This window comes from Pseudorasbora parva, chromosome 20 (assembly GCF_024679245.1).
Source record: "Pseudorasbora parva isolate DD20220531a chromosome 20, ASM2467924v1, whole genome shotgun sequence".
Taxonomy (NCBI): domain Eukaryota; kingdom Metazoa; phylum Chordata; class Actinopteri; order Cypriniformes; family Gobionidae; genus Pseudorasbora; species Pseudorasbora parva.
In genome coordinates, this window is record NC_090191.1 from 12,332,803 (window position 1) to 12,345,204 (window position 12,402).

Consider the following 12,402-nt stretch of genomic DNA (forward strand, 5'->3'; position numbering starts at 1 on the left):
CCATGAGTCAAACATGCCCACTGAGTTTCGTTCCGATCGGCCTCCGATAACCTTGTCTAATAGATGCTCAAATTCATTGGCCGATGGCGGCCATGTTTTTTGAGATACGCCAATGTTCTCATAGACATACATGGGGCCTTGGGCCAAGACACTGCATACCAATTTTCAGGTCAATCGGACTAGCAATCGCGTGGTTATAGCCATTTTCATGATTTTTTCACATTATAGCGCCACCAAGTGGCCAATCGTCGCGATTTTTTTATCGTGACCAAAGACTGAGCCCATAAACATGTGTACCAAGTTTGGTGAAGATATCTAATTTCTTGCTGGAGTTATAGCCTCTTTAGTAAAATAGGCTCCGCCCTGAGCGTCCATTTTGATCCCCTTATCTTCCGTGAATCGAAATTTCAACTTTTTTTCAAAGATTATTGATATACAGACTACAGACAACATTTTGGCACTGGTTTGGTTCCGATCGGTCAAAAACTCAGGGACTAGTTCGCAAAAGTAGGTTTTCGACAAAATTCAAAATGGCGGAAAAATTTTCATGACGGAAATGAAATCGGAGATATACGTTTTGTTCGCCAAGGTCTCAGCTTTCCAATGATATAAGACACTTGAGTGTGGACCAAACGGTTTAGGAGTTATGAGCCCTTTCTCGCAATTGATTGCTATAGCGCCACCTATGGGCCAATCGGGCTCATAATTTGATAACCTTTCCTCGATTTTTGTACTACCTATTGGCCAAGTTTCAAGTCTCTAGCCCTTACAGTTTGGTCTGCACGATGCGTTTTTCGGCTGAATAATAATAATAATAATAATAATAATAATAATAAATATAGCTGCGAGCAGCAATTAGCGGGGTTCAAGCGACTTAAGGCATTTAAGCATTTAAGGCATATTGCATTTAAGGCTCTAAAGCAGTAAAATAATTAAATCTGGGAGCTCAGGTGAAATGAAGTGATACATTGACAAAATTCGATTGCAAATGTTAAAATAGTGACTTTATAAAGACTGAATTTGAGTTGTGCTTGCAATGGCAAAACTTGTGGCCCTGTTGCTACCCTACACTGCTGACATGTTTTTAGCAAAATGCTAACACGATTAGCATGTTTTTAACATACTGGTAACACAATTAGCATGCTGAAATAATCGATGGAAAATACCATTTACAGCCAATACAGGCAATTCACCATAGGAATACATGGTTTTCAAAGCTTTTTAACACTTATAGCGCCACCTATACTCCGATCTCCATGAAATGTTGCATCCTTCTTCACATTGTTATGCCACATATACCCATCAATTTTCGTGAAGTTTTGAGTTTTCGCTTAGGATTTATAGGCTTTTGAGTGTATTTTGCCACGCCTCTTTTCTAATTGGCCCTGTTATAGCCATCCAAATGCAAAAGTTCAACTTTTTTTTAATAATTATTGATCTAGAGAGTCCAGAGAATTGTCCTAGACTGGTTTGGTTTCGGTCGTGCAAAAAATCAGGGACTAGTTCGCAAAAGTAGGTTTTTAACATAATTGCGAATATTTAACTAACGATTTGATTGACAGCAATGGTTCCAGAGGCAAAGTTGTTCAGCAGGAGGAGATCTATCATATGATATGCATATTTTGGGGATGTTTGCAACACCACGTGATTGCAGAGCCATAAAGCTCGTTAGCGCCAACTAGTGGCCGATTTCTTTCAAAATTCTTACAGTCCTCTAGGACCATGAGTCAAACAGGCCCACCAAGTTTCGTTCCGATCGGCCTCCGTTAACCCCGTCTAATAGGTGCTCAAATTTCATTGGCTGATGGCGGCCATGTTTTTTGAGATACGCCAATGTCCTCATAGACATACATGGGGCCTTGGGCCAAGACACCGCATACCAATTTTCAAGTCAATCGGACTAGCGGTCGCGTGGTTATAGCCGTTTTAGTGTTTTTTTCATGTTATAGCGCCACCAAGTGGCCAATCGTCGCGATTTTTTTATCGTGACCAAAGAATGAGCCCATAAACAAGTGTACCAAGTTTGGTGAAGATAGCTCATTTCTTTCTGGAGTTATAGCCTTTTTAGTAAAATAGGCTCCGCCCTGAACGTCCATTTTGAATCCCCTTAGCAACCGTGAATCGAAATATCAACATTTTTTCGATAATTATTGATATTCAGCCTACAGAGAACATTTTGGCACTGGTTTGGTTCCGATCGGTCAAAAAACCAGGGACTAGTTCGCAAAAGTAGGTTTTCGACAAAATTCAAAATGGCGGAAAAATTTTCATGACGGAAATGAAATCGGAGATATACGTTTTGTTCGTCATGGTCTCAGCTTTCCAATGATATAAGACACTTGAGTGTGGAGTACACGGTTTAGGAGTTATGAGCCCTTTTGCGCTTTTGGTCGCTGTAGCGCCACCTATAGGCCAATCGGGGTCATAGCTTCTCAGTTTCTCCCCAAATTGAGGACTACCTATTGGCCAAGTTTGAAGTCTCTAGCACTTACGGTTTTGTCTGCACGTTCAGTTTTAGGGGAGAAGAAAAATAATAATAATAATAATAATAATAAAAATCTTTACAATTACAATAGGGTTTCAGCACTTCGTGCTTGAACCCCTAATAATAATAAAAATCAGTACAAATACAATAGGTGTTCAGCACTTCGTGCTTGAACCCCTAATAAAAATCAGTACAAATACAATAGGTGTTCAGCACTTCGTGCTTGAACCCCTAAAAATCAGTACAAATACAATAGGTGTTCAGCACTTCGTGCTTGAACCCCTAATAAAAATCAGTACAAATACAATAGGTGTTCAGCACTTCGTGCTTGAACCCCTAATAATAATAATAATAAAAATCAGTACAAATACAATAGGTGTTCAGCACTTCGTGCTTGAACCCCTAATAAAAATCAGTACAAATACAATAGGTGTTCAGCACTTCGTGCTTGAACCCCTAATAATCATACAATTTAAAAACAAGTGCACAGTATAATACTTTAGCATTAAATATGGCTGGAAGATAAAGAACAGAATGTATCACAGAAACAAGTGTGTTATTTTCTCATATTCTGTAGCCACTGCTGCTTAGTGACTGTTTCTTTATTTGGGCAAAATATTTTGCCTTTGTACTGGCTATGGCCAGTTTCTTGTGTGCGAAATTGGCCACACTTTCTGCACGTATTTGATTTTACAGAGCGATTGTATGACCGCTTGGTTGGGGTGGCTGTGTCTTTTGCAGGTGGGTCAGAGGAAATTGCTCCAGGGTTAATGGCTGAACATGGGGCTGGGCAGGGCAACAGTAGCATCTGAGACCCAACAGGGGCAGTGGGTGTGTCAGGAAACAATGGGTGTGTTGCTGTTGGCTTTGGAAAAATTGTCCTTGGCTGGTGGAACGTGGCAGTTGGTGTGGCAGATGTGCAGGTTGATGAGGGCTGGATTTTCCTGAACTTCGTCTTTGCCTGTCCAGCTGTGTCTGGTGGCATCTGGTAGTGATGCAGCTGGTGGCTATATTGTGGAGGCACAACAGGCTGCACTCGTGCTGGAGGCAGAGCATCCAATGCCACTGGACGTGCCTCTGGAAGCTTCAACCCTTGCAACAGCACTGAGACCTCCTGACCCTTTAAACGTTCATTGTGCCACGTTGTAAGGGTCCTTTGGTTAACCTCCACTAGCTGAAGGGTTGTTTCGCTCATTACAGTTCCATTGCTCAAGATTAGCTGCCGAATTTTTCTATAATCTCGAAGAATGAGATCCCATCTGGACAGAGATTCTGTCCGCTGTTTTTTGGGGCTTCGGTGGATGTTACATAGCCTTATGAAGATTAATTCAACAAGGCGACAGCACTTAGGCCACTGTGCTGGAGAACCGCTAGAACCCAAAACACACCTCTTTGTGCTTTCGACGCCAGGAGTGAAGACAGCTTTCTTTTTAGGGGACCTAAAACGTCCTGTAAGCAGCCTGTCTTGATAACGAGCAGCATACATGACCTTGTCTTTATCAAATTGGTCCAGGTTCTGCCACAAACCCACAATGATCGCAGCTTGTTGGTTAGTAAGTGTGAGGCCCGTCTGTGTGCGCAGCTCTACCAGATACTCCGCCAACTCATCCACCCGGTCCATTCCAGGAATACAGTGCTCGTCAACAGCCTAAAAAAATATAACTGTTGGTTAGGTAATTACATGCTTTGTGAAATTTGTGAGTTTGTGAATTTGCTGCTTGAGGGTGAATGACTAAATGAGTAACAATTTGTCTAGAAAAGGAAATTTTACCATTGCTGAGGGCAGAGGTGCAGCTGATGGAGTCTGGACACAGGGCAGAGGTGCAGCGGGTGAAGCTTGGACCAAGGGCAGAAGTGCAGCAGGTGAAGCTTGGACCAAGGGCAGAGGGGCAGCGGGAGGAGCTTGGACACAGGGCAGAGGGGCAGCAGGTGGAGCTTGGACACAGGGCAGAGGTGCAGCGGGTGGAGTCTGGACACAGGGCAGAGGTGCAGCGGGTGGAGCTTGGACACAGGGCAGAGGTGCAGCGGGTGGAGCTTGGACACAGGGCAGAGGTGCAGCGGGTGGAGCTTGGACATAGGGCAGAAGTGCAGCAGGTGAGGCTTGGACACAGGGCAGAGGTGCAGCGGGTGGAGCTTGGACACAGGGCAGAGGTGCAGTGGGTGGAGCTTGGACATAGGGCAGAAGTGCAGCAGGTGAGGCTTGGACCAAGGGCAGAGGTGCAGCGGGTGGAGCTTGTACCAAGGGCAGAGGTGCAGTGGGTGGAGCTTGGACATAGGGCAGAAGTGCAGCAGGTGAAGCTTGGACCAAGGGCAGAGGTGCAGCGGGTGGAGCTTGTACCAAGGGCAGAGGTGCAGTGGGTGGAGCTTGAACATAGGGCAGAAGTGCAGCAGGTGAAGCTTGGACCAAGGGCAGAGGTGCAGTGGGTGGAGCTTGTACATAGGGCAGAGGTGCAGCGGGTGGAGCTTGGACACAGGGCAGAGGGGCAGCGAGTGGAGCTTGGACACAGGGCAGAGGTGCAGCGGGTGGAGCTTGGACACAGGGCAGAGGTGCAGTGGGTAGAACTGGTGGACTTGAAAGGAACAAGTCATCTGATGCCACAAGATTTGCCACTGTGGCTTCCTCTCCCAACAAATCAATGAAACCCTCATCCTCTTCCACTTGCTCCTCCACATTTATCTCCTCCAGCAACTGAGAGGTCCTATCAGAGGTAGGGCACATGTCCTCCAGGGGCTGACTATTCTGCCTCAACAAGTACTGCACTCCAATGAGCTCCCCTGAGGAAATATTTGTAACAGAAAACATTTTAAAGGAAATGAATCAGAAAGGTTTATTCTGAAATGTAGTAAATATTTTTAAATAAATATTCAGCTTCTGCATAAACAAAAAATATGTAACTCAGAGGACATTGTAAAAAGACAGAATTACTCTATATTCTAGTATGTAATTTATTTTCCCTGAAACCTACAACAAAGAGTCCAGTATGCAAAAATTCTGATAGTATAATTTTTCTCTGATCTGTCAAAATGACATTATTGACCAAAATCACTTGCAGTTTTAACAAAAACATGCTACCTAGTGAACTGCATTGATCAAAATATGTTTACCTGTGTAAACTGCAGGTGGAGTGAAGCTAGTGACCAATTTCCTGCCATACAACTTATTGTAGTTCTCGTTGACAGAGTAAACCAGCTCCCCTGTGTAAGTACGCAGGGTTGAACCTCCACCTCCACCTGCAACAGCAGCTGCAGCCCGGTCCTGATTCCAGCGTAACAAACCTTCCAGGAGGTAAATCTGGAAGTTCAGGCTGTTTGCGCTATTCCCTAGAATAAGAAATAGAAAGCCAAACATTGTTTTAAGAAACTACAAAAGAGAAAATGCAATTGGTTTACTGCAAGTATATAAATAAACAGGAATTAGTGGCAAGATATGGTCTATTCTGTCATGACAAACCTGGAATAAATCTGTTTAGGTGGCAGTGAAATGATTCCAGGGAAGTGGAGCCTCTGGCACACCTATATGTTTTTAGAACAATCCCGCCCTTGTTTATGGTTCCAGTTTCCGTGTAGAGGGGCACATCTGGAGGGTCCTGAATACAGGTAATGTGCCGCCTCTGGACTTGCCAGATGTGCTGCATCCTTACACTGTCAAGGAGAGGAACACCAAGGGCGTCATTCCCCTTGCCACCCATGAGCTCTCTGATGAGCATATCAAGGAGGCGCATAGTTGTTTCCTCTCCTCGTGTTCTTCTCCTGCAGTGTTGGGCCAGCTCATCTTTGCTTATATGACGGTCAATCTCTGCCTCCGTCATTGCAGGCCAGCCCTGTTGGGTGAGTTGCTCCTTCTTTGCCCTTCTCAGCAGAGTGAGATCCCCTGCATCCCACTCAAAAATACATGACGACAACCTAGACATAAAAGTAGGATACAACTGGTGGGCATCAGTTGTGCACCCTACTGCCAGACGCCGCATAAAATGCCAAATGTCTAGGCGGATGATGATATTGGGCCAGCCACTGAACCTCCTCTTCAGTTTAGTCTCTCCCACTTCCTTGCAACAGTCACAGTCCACATATAAGATAGTGGGAGGATCAACACCAGCTCTCTGGTATCTCTCCACGAGTCCTGCAGCCATGAGGTCTAACCCAGCTCCTTCATTCGCAGTCAGGACACTCATCAGCACCTGACCTACCTCATTGCCAACTGAGGTAAGCCACTGTGCTGTGCCTTTCGCAGGCCCACTCAACTTCTTCGTGATCTGAAAGAAACAATAAACATAGTAAATAATACAACATACATTGAATGAGTAAAATTTACAAATAAAGCTCTTTTGGTCTAACAATACATTATAGATAACGGTACAGTCATTAAAGCAGCTCCTCTGACCTTCTTAGTTGAGTCCATTTTTAAAATCGATCCATATGTGGATGTAATGCTGGCCTTGATGTGATCGAGCCTGTTGAGGATGTCCTGACTGTAAACAGTGAGAAGCCATTTGTAGCTAGGTACTGGAACAAGTGGTGGCGGCTCCTGAAAGTGCAGTGGAAGCAGGCCAGGATTATCCAAAAAGGCCACACACATCGATGTGTACCGAGACACACGTTGTAACCACTCCTCAGTGTGGTTCTCCTTCAGCTGGCCGATGATCCTCACTGGGCCATTTCCCATGCCCCTCTCACGCAACAAACGAATAACTCGAATGTCACAGGCATACCTTGGAAAAAAGTAATCATTCAAGTATCTTATTATCAAGTATCTAATTATAGTAGTATATATTTATCAAAGGTAGCATATGAGCACATATGACTGCAAAGTAATTACTTGCGTGTGAGAATGATTCTAAATTCAGATCGATGGGCCAGGTCCAATTGCTGCAGCACAGCATGACTCCAGGACAGGTAGCTGGTTCTACACCTGGTACAGATCAGGGTCTCTGTCACCAGGTTGTAGTATCTGTCAATATCTAACACCTGTCGTACCCTCCTGTGCAGACCACCACCACACAGCTGATAACTGGCACAGGCAGGGTTAGTACACTGGAGTCGTACCTTCCATAGCCTATACGGCATCCAGAGCAAGAGTCGCTGTGAAAAAAATCTATCAGGTGTTGGGGCTTGGTGGTACAACAGGGCTGGTGGTGGGGGGTCATACCACAACTGAAGGTTTTCACGCAGCTCCTGCTTTCCTTTTGCGTTAACCCTAAAAAGTGCTTCCGACACCCACTTCTGGTCCTGCTGTGGCATTGTCTGTGGCCACAGTAGTGGGAGATCTGCAGGGTCTTCTGGCTGAGATGAGACCTGCTGATATTATCAAAAACACTGGTTTAAATAAGGGTTAGGCTAGGCCTAGGGTTAGGGTAGCCCTAACCTGCCTTAAATAATGCCTGTTTCACACATACTCTGTTTGCAGTGCGTATTTGTTTCCGTACCCATGTTAACCGGTTAGAGCGTTCACTATTTTTTTGCTGCACGCGCTGAATTAAAGGTCAGTGCATTGTTCGCACTAAAATAAACATGCATTGATGCGGTGGACTTAAAGTCTACTCTGTTTCAAAGTCAACACATGGCCTTTTGCCTCGGGTAAAGCAAGGAAAATGTCCCTTACCTGGCATTTAGGTAAACAAAGAGACATAATGGAGAGCACTCGTCCTTTCTTGGAGGTGGAAAAACAAAGTTCTTTATGACCTGCAGGATTTCTTGTAAAAAAATTTTTTTTTAAAAGATTTAAAAATGAAAGAAATAACGAGAGACGACTTTTTTTGTCTATTGTAAGTTCTAATTTAAAATGTTTGTCATTATATAAGCTATAGCCTATGTTTTGCCACTTGTGTAAGCAATATAATATATAAATATAAAGTTCTAGGCTATATAAATATAAAGTAATTAATTTAATATAACGTTTAAATGTTGTGCGTTTAAACATGACATCTATAAAAGAGTGTATACAAAGAGAATTGCAATGCTGACAAGCCATAGTCATTAACAACTTTTGGATTTGAAATAAAAAATTATGAATAAATGCTGTGTTTGTAGTACTCAACTGCGGTTAAGTTGCGCACTGCAAACGTGGCATATGTGAAAGCACAATAGCAGGCACTGCTCCTGCATCGCATACGTACTGCAGCACGCACTGCATATGAACTGCAGTCGGAGTATGTGTGAAGCAGGCATAAGAGAGCATTAAATGATGAAGGCATGTTTGTATTTTGAATGACATCTTACTGGGCCCCTCACAACAGCAGACTCAGAATTAGTTGATGGTGTTGCTGTTTCTTTGATCCGTTGTGATCTCTGAGCTGGAGGAAGGAAGAAGGATGAGGAGGACTGAATGACAGGCCGATGGGGTTTGGGGGATGGAGGAGAAGGAGGAGGAGGAGGAGGACAAGGATGAGAGGGTGGGCATGAAGCTGCGGCTGAACTGGTCTGTGGAGTCAAACATTATGAATAATCTATTAAGGGGATCGCAAAATGTTTTTTTATTAAACAAAATTATGTAGTGATAAAGTGATGTCTAACTAATTCTTTCATATTAACCTGAGATGTTTTCCTCTGAATGTTCAAATTAGGTTTGGCTGCTGCCACATGTGAGCCTCCAAACCTTGACTTTTCAAACTGAAAAGGTTTGTCATAGTTAGTGATAACAAAACCTGTAACACTATAGGAAAAGTTTGAGATATTTCAATGTCTGCAGTAAGGTCTGCTTACCATTGACAATGTCAGTTTGGCCATCTTTGCAGGACGTGCCACATCACTGGAGGGTGTACTTTGGGCAGGGGTGCTCTGTGATGCCTCCACTGTGACTGGTGGATGAACCTGTGATACATGCTTATAAGATATACCAGGGACATAATATTATACAGTATTCATAATATGACTTTAGACATAAAGACAAATTGATATTGCGAACACATCTATTTATGCAACTTGAACTAGGCTAATTGGAGTTACCTTGTGAAATCCACAAATACACTTTTGTGCTTCCTTCATAAGGGTGGTCTGCCCCCTCATTTGCAGAGGGCACTTTTCTATCTATGAACATAAATATAAAGTATAGCTGTGACACTGTTGTACACATTATTTCAAGACACCCATGTCATCATAATTATAACCATATTACATTGTATTTACATTGTAAATAATTACTTATTCATACATATAAAAAAAATAGCACAATGTATTATCACACAAGTTTATTAGTTTGCTCATGAATCTAGCTGCATAATTTACCTTCTGATATAACTCATGCCATCTTTTTTGTCGGGGAGAAGGTCTATTTCCCTCCCTGGATGGCCAAACTCCAGTTCGGGCAAAACTCTCCAGACGCGCAAGCCAGTCAGCATCGCTCATGCCTTTGTGTGACTTAGTTGAAGCCATGTTGTTGCCTAAACAATACAGAACAAGAATTTAATAGAATAGAATACCAACTGCCATTGTAGCCCAGAAATATAGCATTAAAGGGATAGTTCCCCCTAAAATTAAAATTATGTCATAATTTACTCTCCCTCAAGTTGTTCCAAACCTGTATGAGTTTCTTTTGAAGCACATTGGTAACCAGACAGTTGACGGTCCCTATTGACTGCCATAGTAGGAAAAACAAAACAAAAAAATACTATGGAAGTCAATGAGGATTATTAACGGTCTTCATTCTTCAAAATAACTCATACAGGTTTGGAACAGCTTGATGGAAAATAAATGATGACAGATTTTGTTTTAGGGGGAAACTAATCTTTTACTTCCTTTACTCCTTTTGTGTTCATTTCATTTGAGCTAGTTTTGTGTTTCTGGTTCAAAATGACTGCCACATTATAGCAGATTATAAATACATAATAATACATATATAATCACCTAATGTTGTGATTTATTTTTTGTAACCAACAGTACAAGTTTTGAAACTTCTATTTATGGCCTGTATGCTTTGTTGATCTGGGTTTTTGAGTAAAACAACAACAACAACAACAACAACAACAACAACAACAACAACAACAACAATGAATAATGTATGGATTATTCTGACTTAAACAAATACTCATATTAAACATATTGTGCTATTTTAACTTTGTCCATCTGATAAATGGGCTTGTATGTGCCTGAACTCAAATAGGCGTAAGTTAATGTTATGTTACACTTGGGCTAAGAACCGAATTCGACCGAAACATACACAATAGGAGGGTAAACTGTTACATGTAATGCCCGTTTAATTTAATTTAGCTAAAAAACAAACGGAAGATATAGGCTACAATAATATTTCATTAGGAAAATATGCGTAATGTTATGTTACACTTGGGCTAAGAACCGAATTCGACCGAAACATACACAATAGGAGGGTAAACTGTTACATTTTATGCCCGTTTAATTTAATTTAGCTAATAAACAAACGGAAGACATAGGCTACACTAGTATTTCATTAAGAAAATATGATTAGCATACCTGAGCGGAATAAACAAGCGAAAGCGTATCGAATGTGCTCATCGACTCTCGTGCGGTGAATGGAGTAACGAAAAATGAACCTCGCCATTTCATTGGACAAGAAAAGATGGAGTTCGTAACGCGGAGATTGGATGGAATGCTCAAAGATGGACTACGCGCGGTGATTGGAGTATGAAAAATGAACCTCGCCATTTCATTGGACAAGCAAAGATGGAGTTCGCAACGCGGAGATTGGATGGAATGCTCAAAGATGGACTACGCGCGGTGATTGGAGTATGAAAAATGGACCTTGCCATTTCATTGGACGGGCAAAAATGGAGTTCGCAATTTAATTGGTTTTTGAAAGATTGAACTCGGCATGCTATTGGATTGATTTTACAGACTTGTGGTTGTCAGGTACCGCCATTTCGAGCAGGTCCGGCAGCAGGCGTGCCAGCAGGGATTTCTGTGAGACCGGCCATCACTTGTGAAAAGCGCAAAAGCTGAAGGTCCCAGAGAGCAAAAGAGTGGCCCGTACGGGGATCGAACCTGCGACCTTGGCGTTATTAGCACCACGCTCTAACCAACTGAGCTAACCGGCCTCACTTTGAAAAGCTTCGATCACCAGTTTCCCAGAAATATTCCTGCTTGCCCGTGACCCTAATGAGACCAAAGCGATTAAATGCAGAAGCACGGGCTCGTCCGGGATTTGAACCCGGGACCTCTCGCACCCAAAGCGAGAATCATACCCCTAGACCAACGAGCCAACTCGTTATACGGTAGAGCTGCTGCCTGGCTGCAAACACTGCTAAAGATCGAAAAGTCCGATGCAGCACCTGCACACATGCTAGGGCTCTGTCCTCACCGGTGTCTTTGAGGGCAATGGACACCTTCTCTCTGATGCCAAGGGGAATTAGCTCAAATGGTAGAGCGCTCGCTTAGCATGCGAGAGGTAGCGGGATCGATGCCCGCATTCTCCAGGTGGCCACTTGGCCTTTTACTTCAAGGGGAACTCCCGAGACGTGCTTTTGAGGATGACTGCTGTGTAAAAGTTTTTTTCTTGGATGGGCTCCTGCGCACATTCCTGGCAAAAGCAGGTCCCACCGAGATTTGAACTCGGATCGCTGGATTCAGAGTCCAGAGTGCTAACCATTACACCATGGAACCTTGGCGTTGGCTGGCTTTTCTCACAGAGCAGCATAGAGTTAAGTCAATCAGCCTAGAAGCGCAATACCAACGAGCCAGCGAAGGCTTTGCTTTTTGAGCCCATGTTTTGCCAATTCCGAATCGCTTCCAGACAGCCAATTTCACAGGTACGACAGCAGTTGCGAGACGCTTCAGTTTGCCCCCACCCAGCCACAAAAATGTTGCTAAGGTTCCACCGAGATTTGAACTCGGATCACTGGATTCAAAGTCCAGAGTGCTAACCATTACACCATGGGACCGCCATGTCCTGACTTGTGGCCATCTGAGAGGCAGATAGTGATGAGGCTAGGTGGATCCAAGTAGAAAGCAGG

General features: G+C 43.4%; 4 non-coding genes across 4 annotated transcripts; 1 reads left to right on the forward strand and 3 right to left on the reverse strand.

Moving 5' to 3' along the window:
- Positions 1 to 11,579: 11,579 nt before the first annotated feature.
- trnap-ugg (transfer RNA proline (anticodon UGG)) lies at positions 11,580 to 11,651 on the reverse strand. Its single transcript has one exon. It is a non-coding gene; the product is annotated as a tRNA-Pro (tRNA).
- Positions 11,652 to 11,792: 141 nt separating this feature from the next.
- trnaa-agc (transfer RNA alanine (anticodon AGC)) lies at positions 11,793 to 11,865 on the forward strand. Its single transcript has one exon. It is a non-coding gene; the product is annotated as a tRNA-Ala (tRNA).
- A 115-nt stretch (positions 11,866 to 11,980) lies between these two features.
- trnaq-cug (transfer RNA glutamine (anticodon CUG)) lies at positions 11,981 to 12,052 on the reverse strand. The gene has a single exon. It is a non-coding gene; the product is annotated as a tRNA-Gln (tRNA).
- A 206-nt stretch (positions 12,053 to 12,258) lies between these two features.
- On the reverse strand, positions 12,259 to 12,330 carry trnaq-uug (transfer RNA glutamine (anticodon UUG)). The gene has a single exon. It is a non-coding gene; the product is annotated as a tRNA-Gln (tRNA).
- Between the last annotated feature and the right edge of the window lie 72 nt (positions 12,331 to 12,402).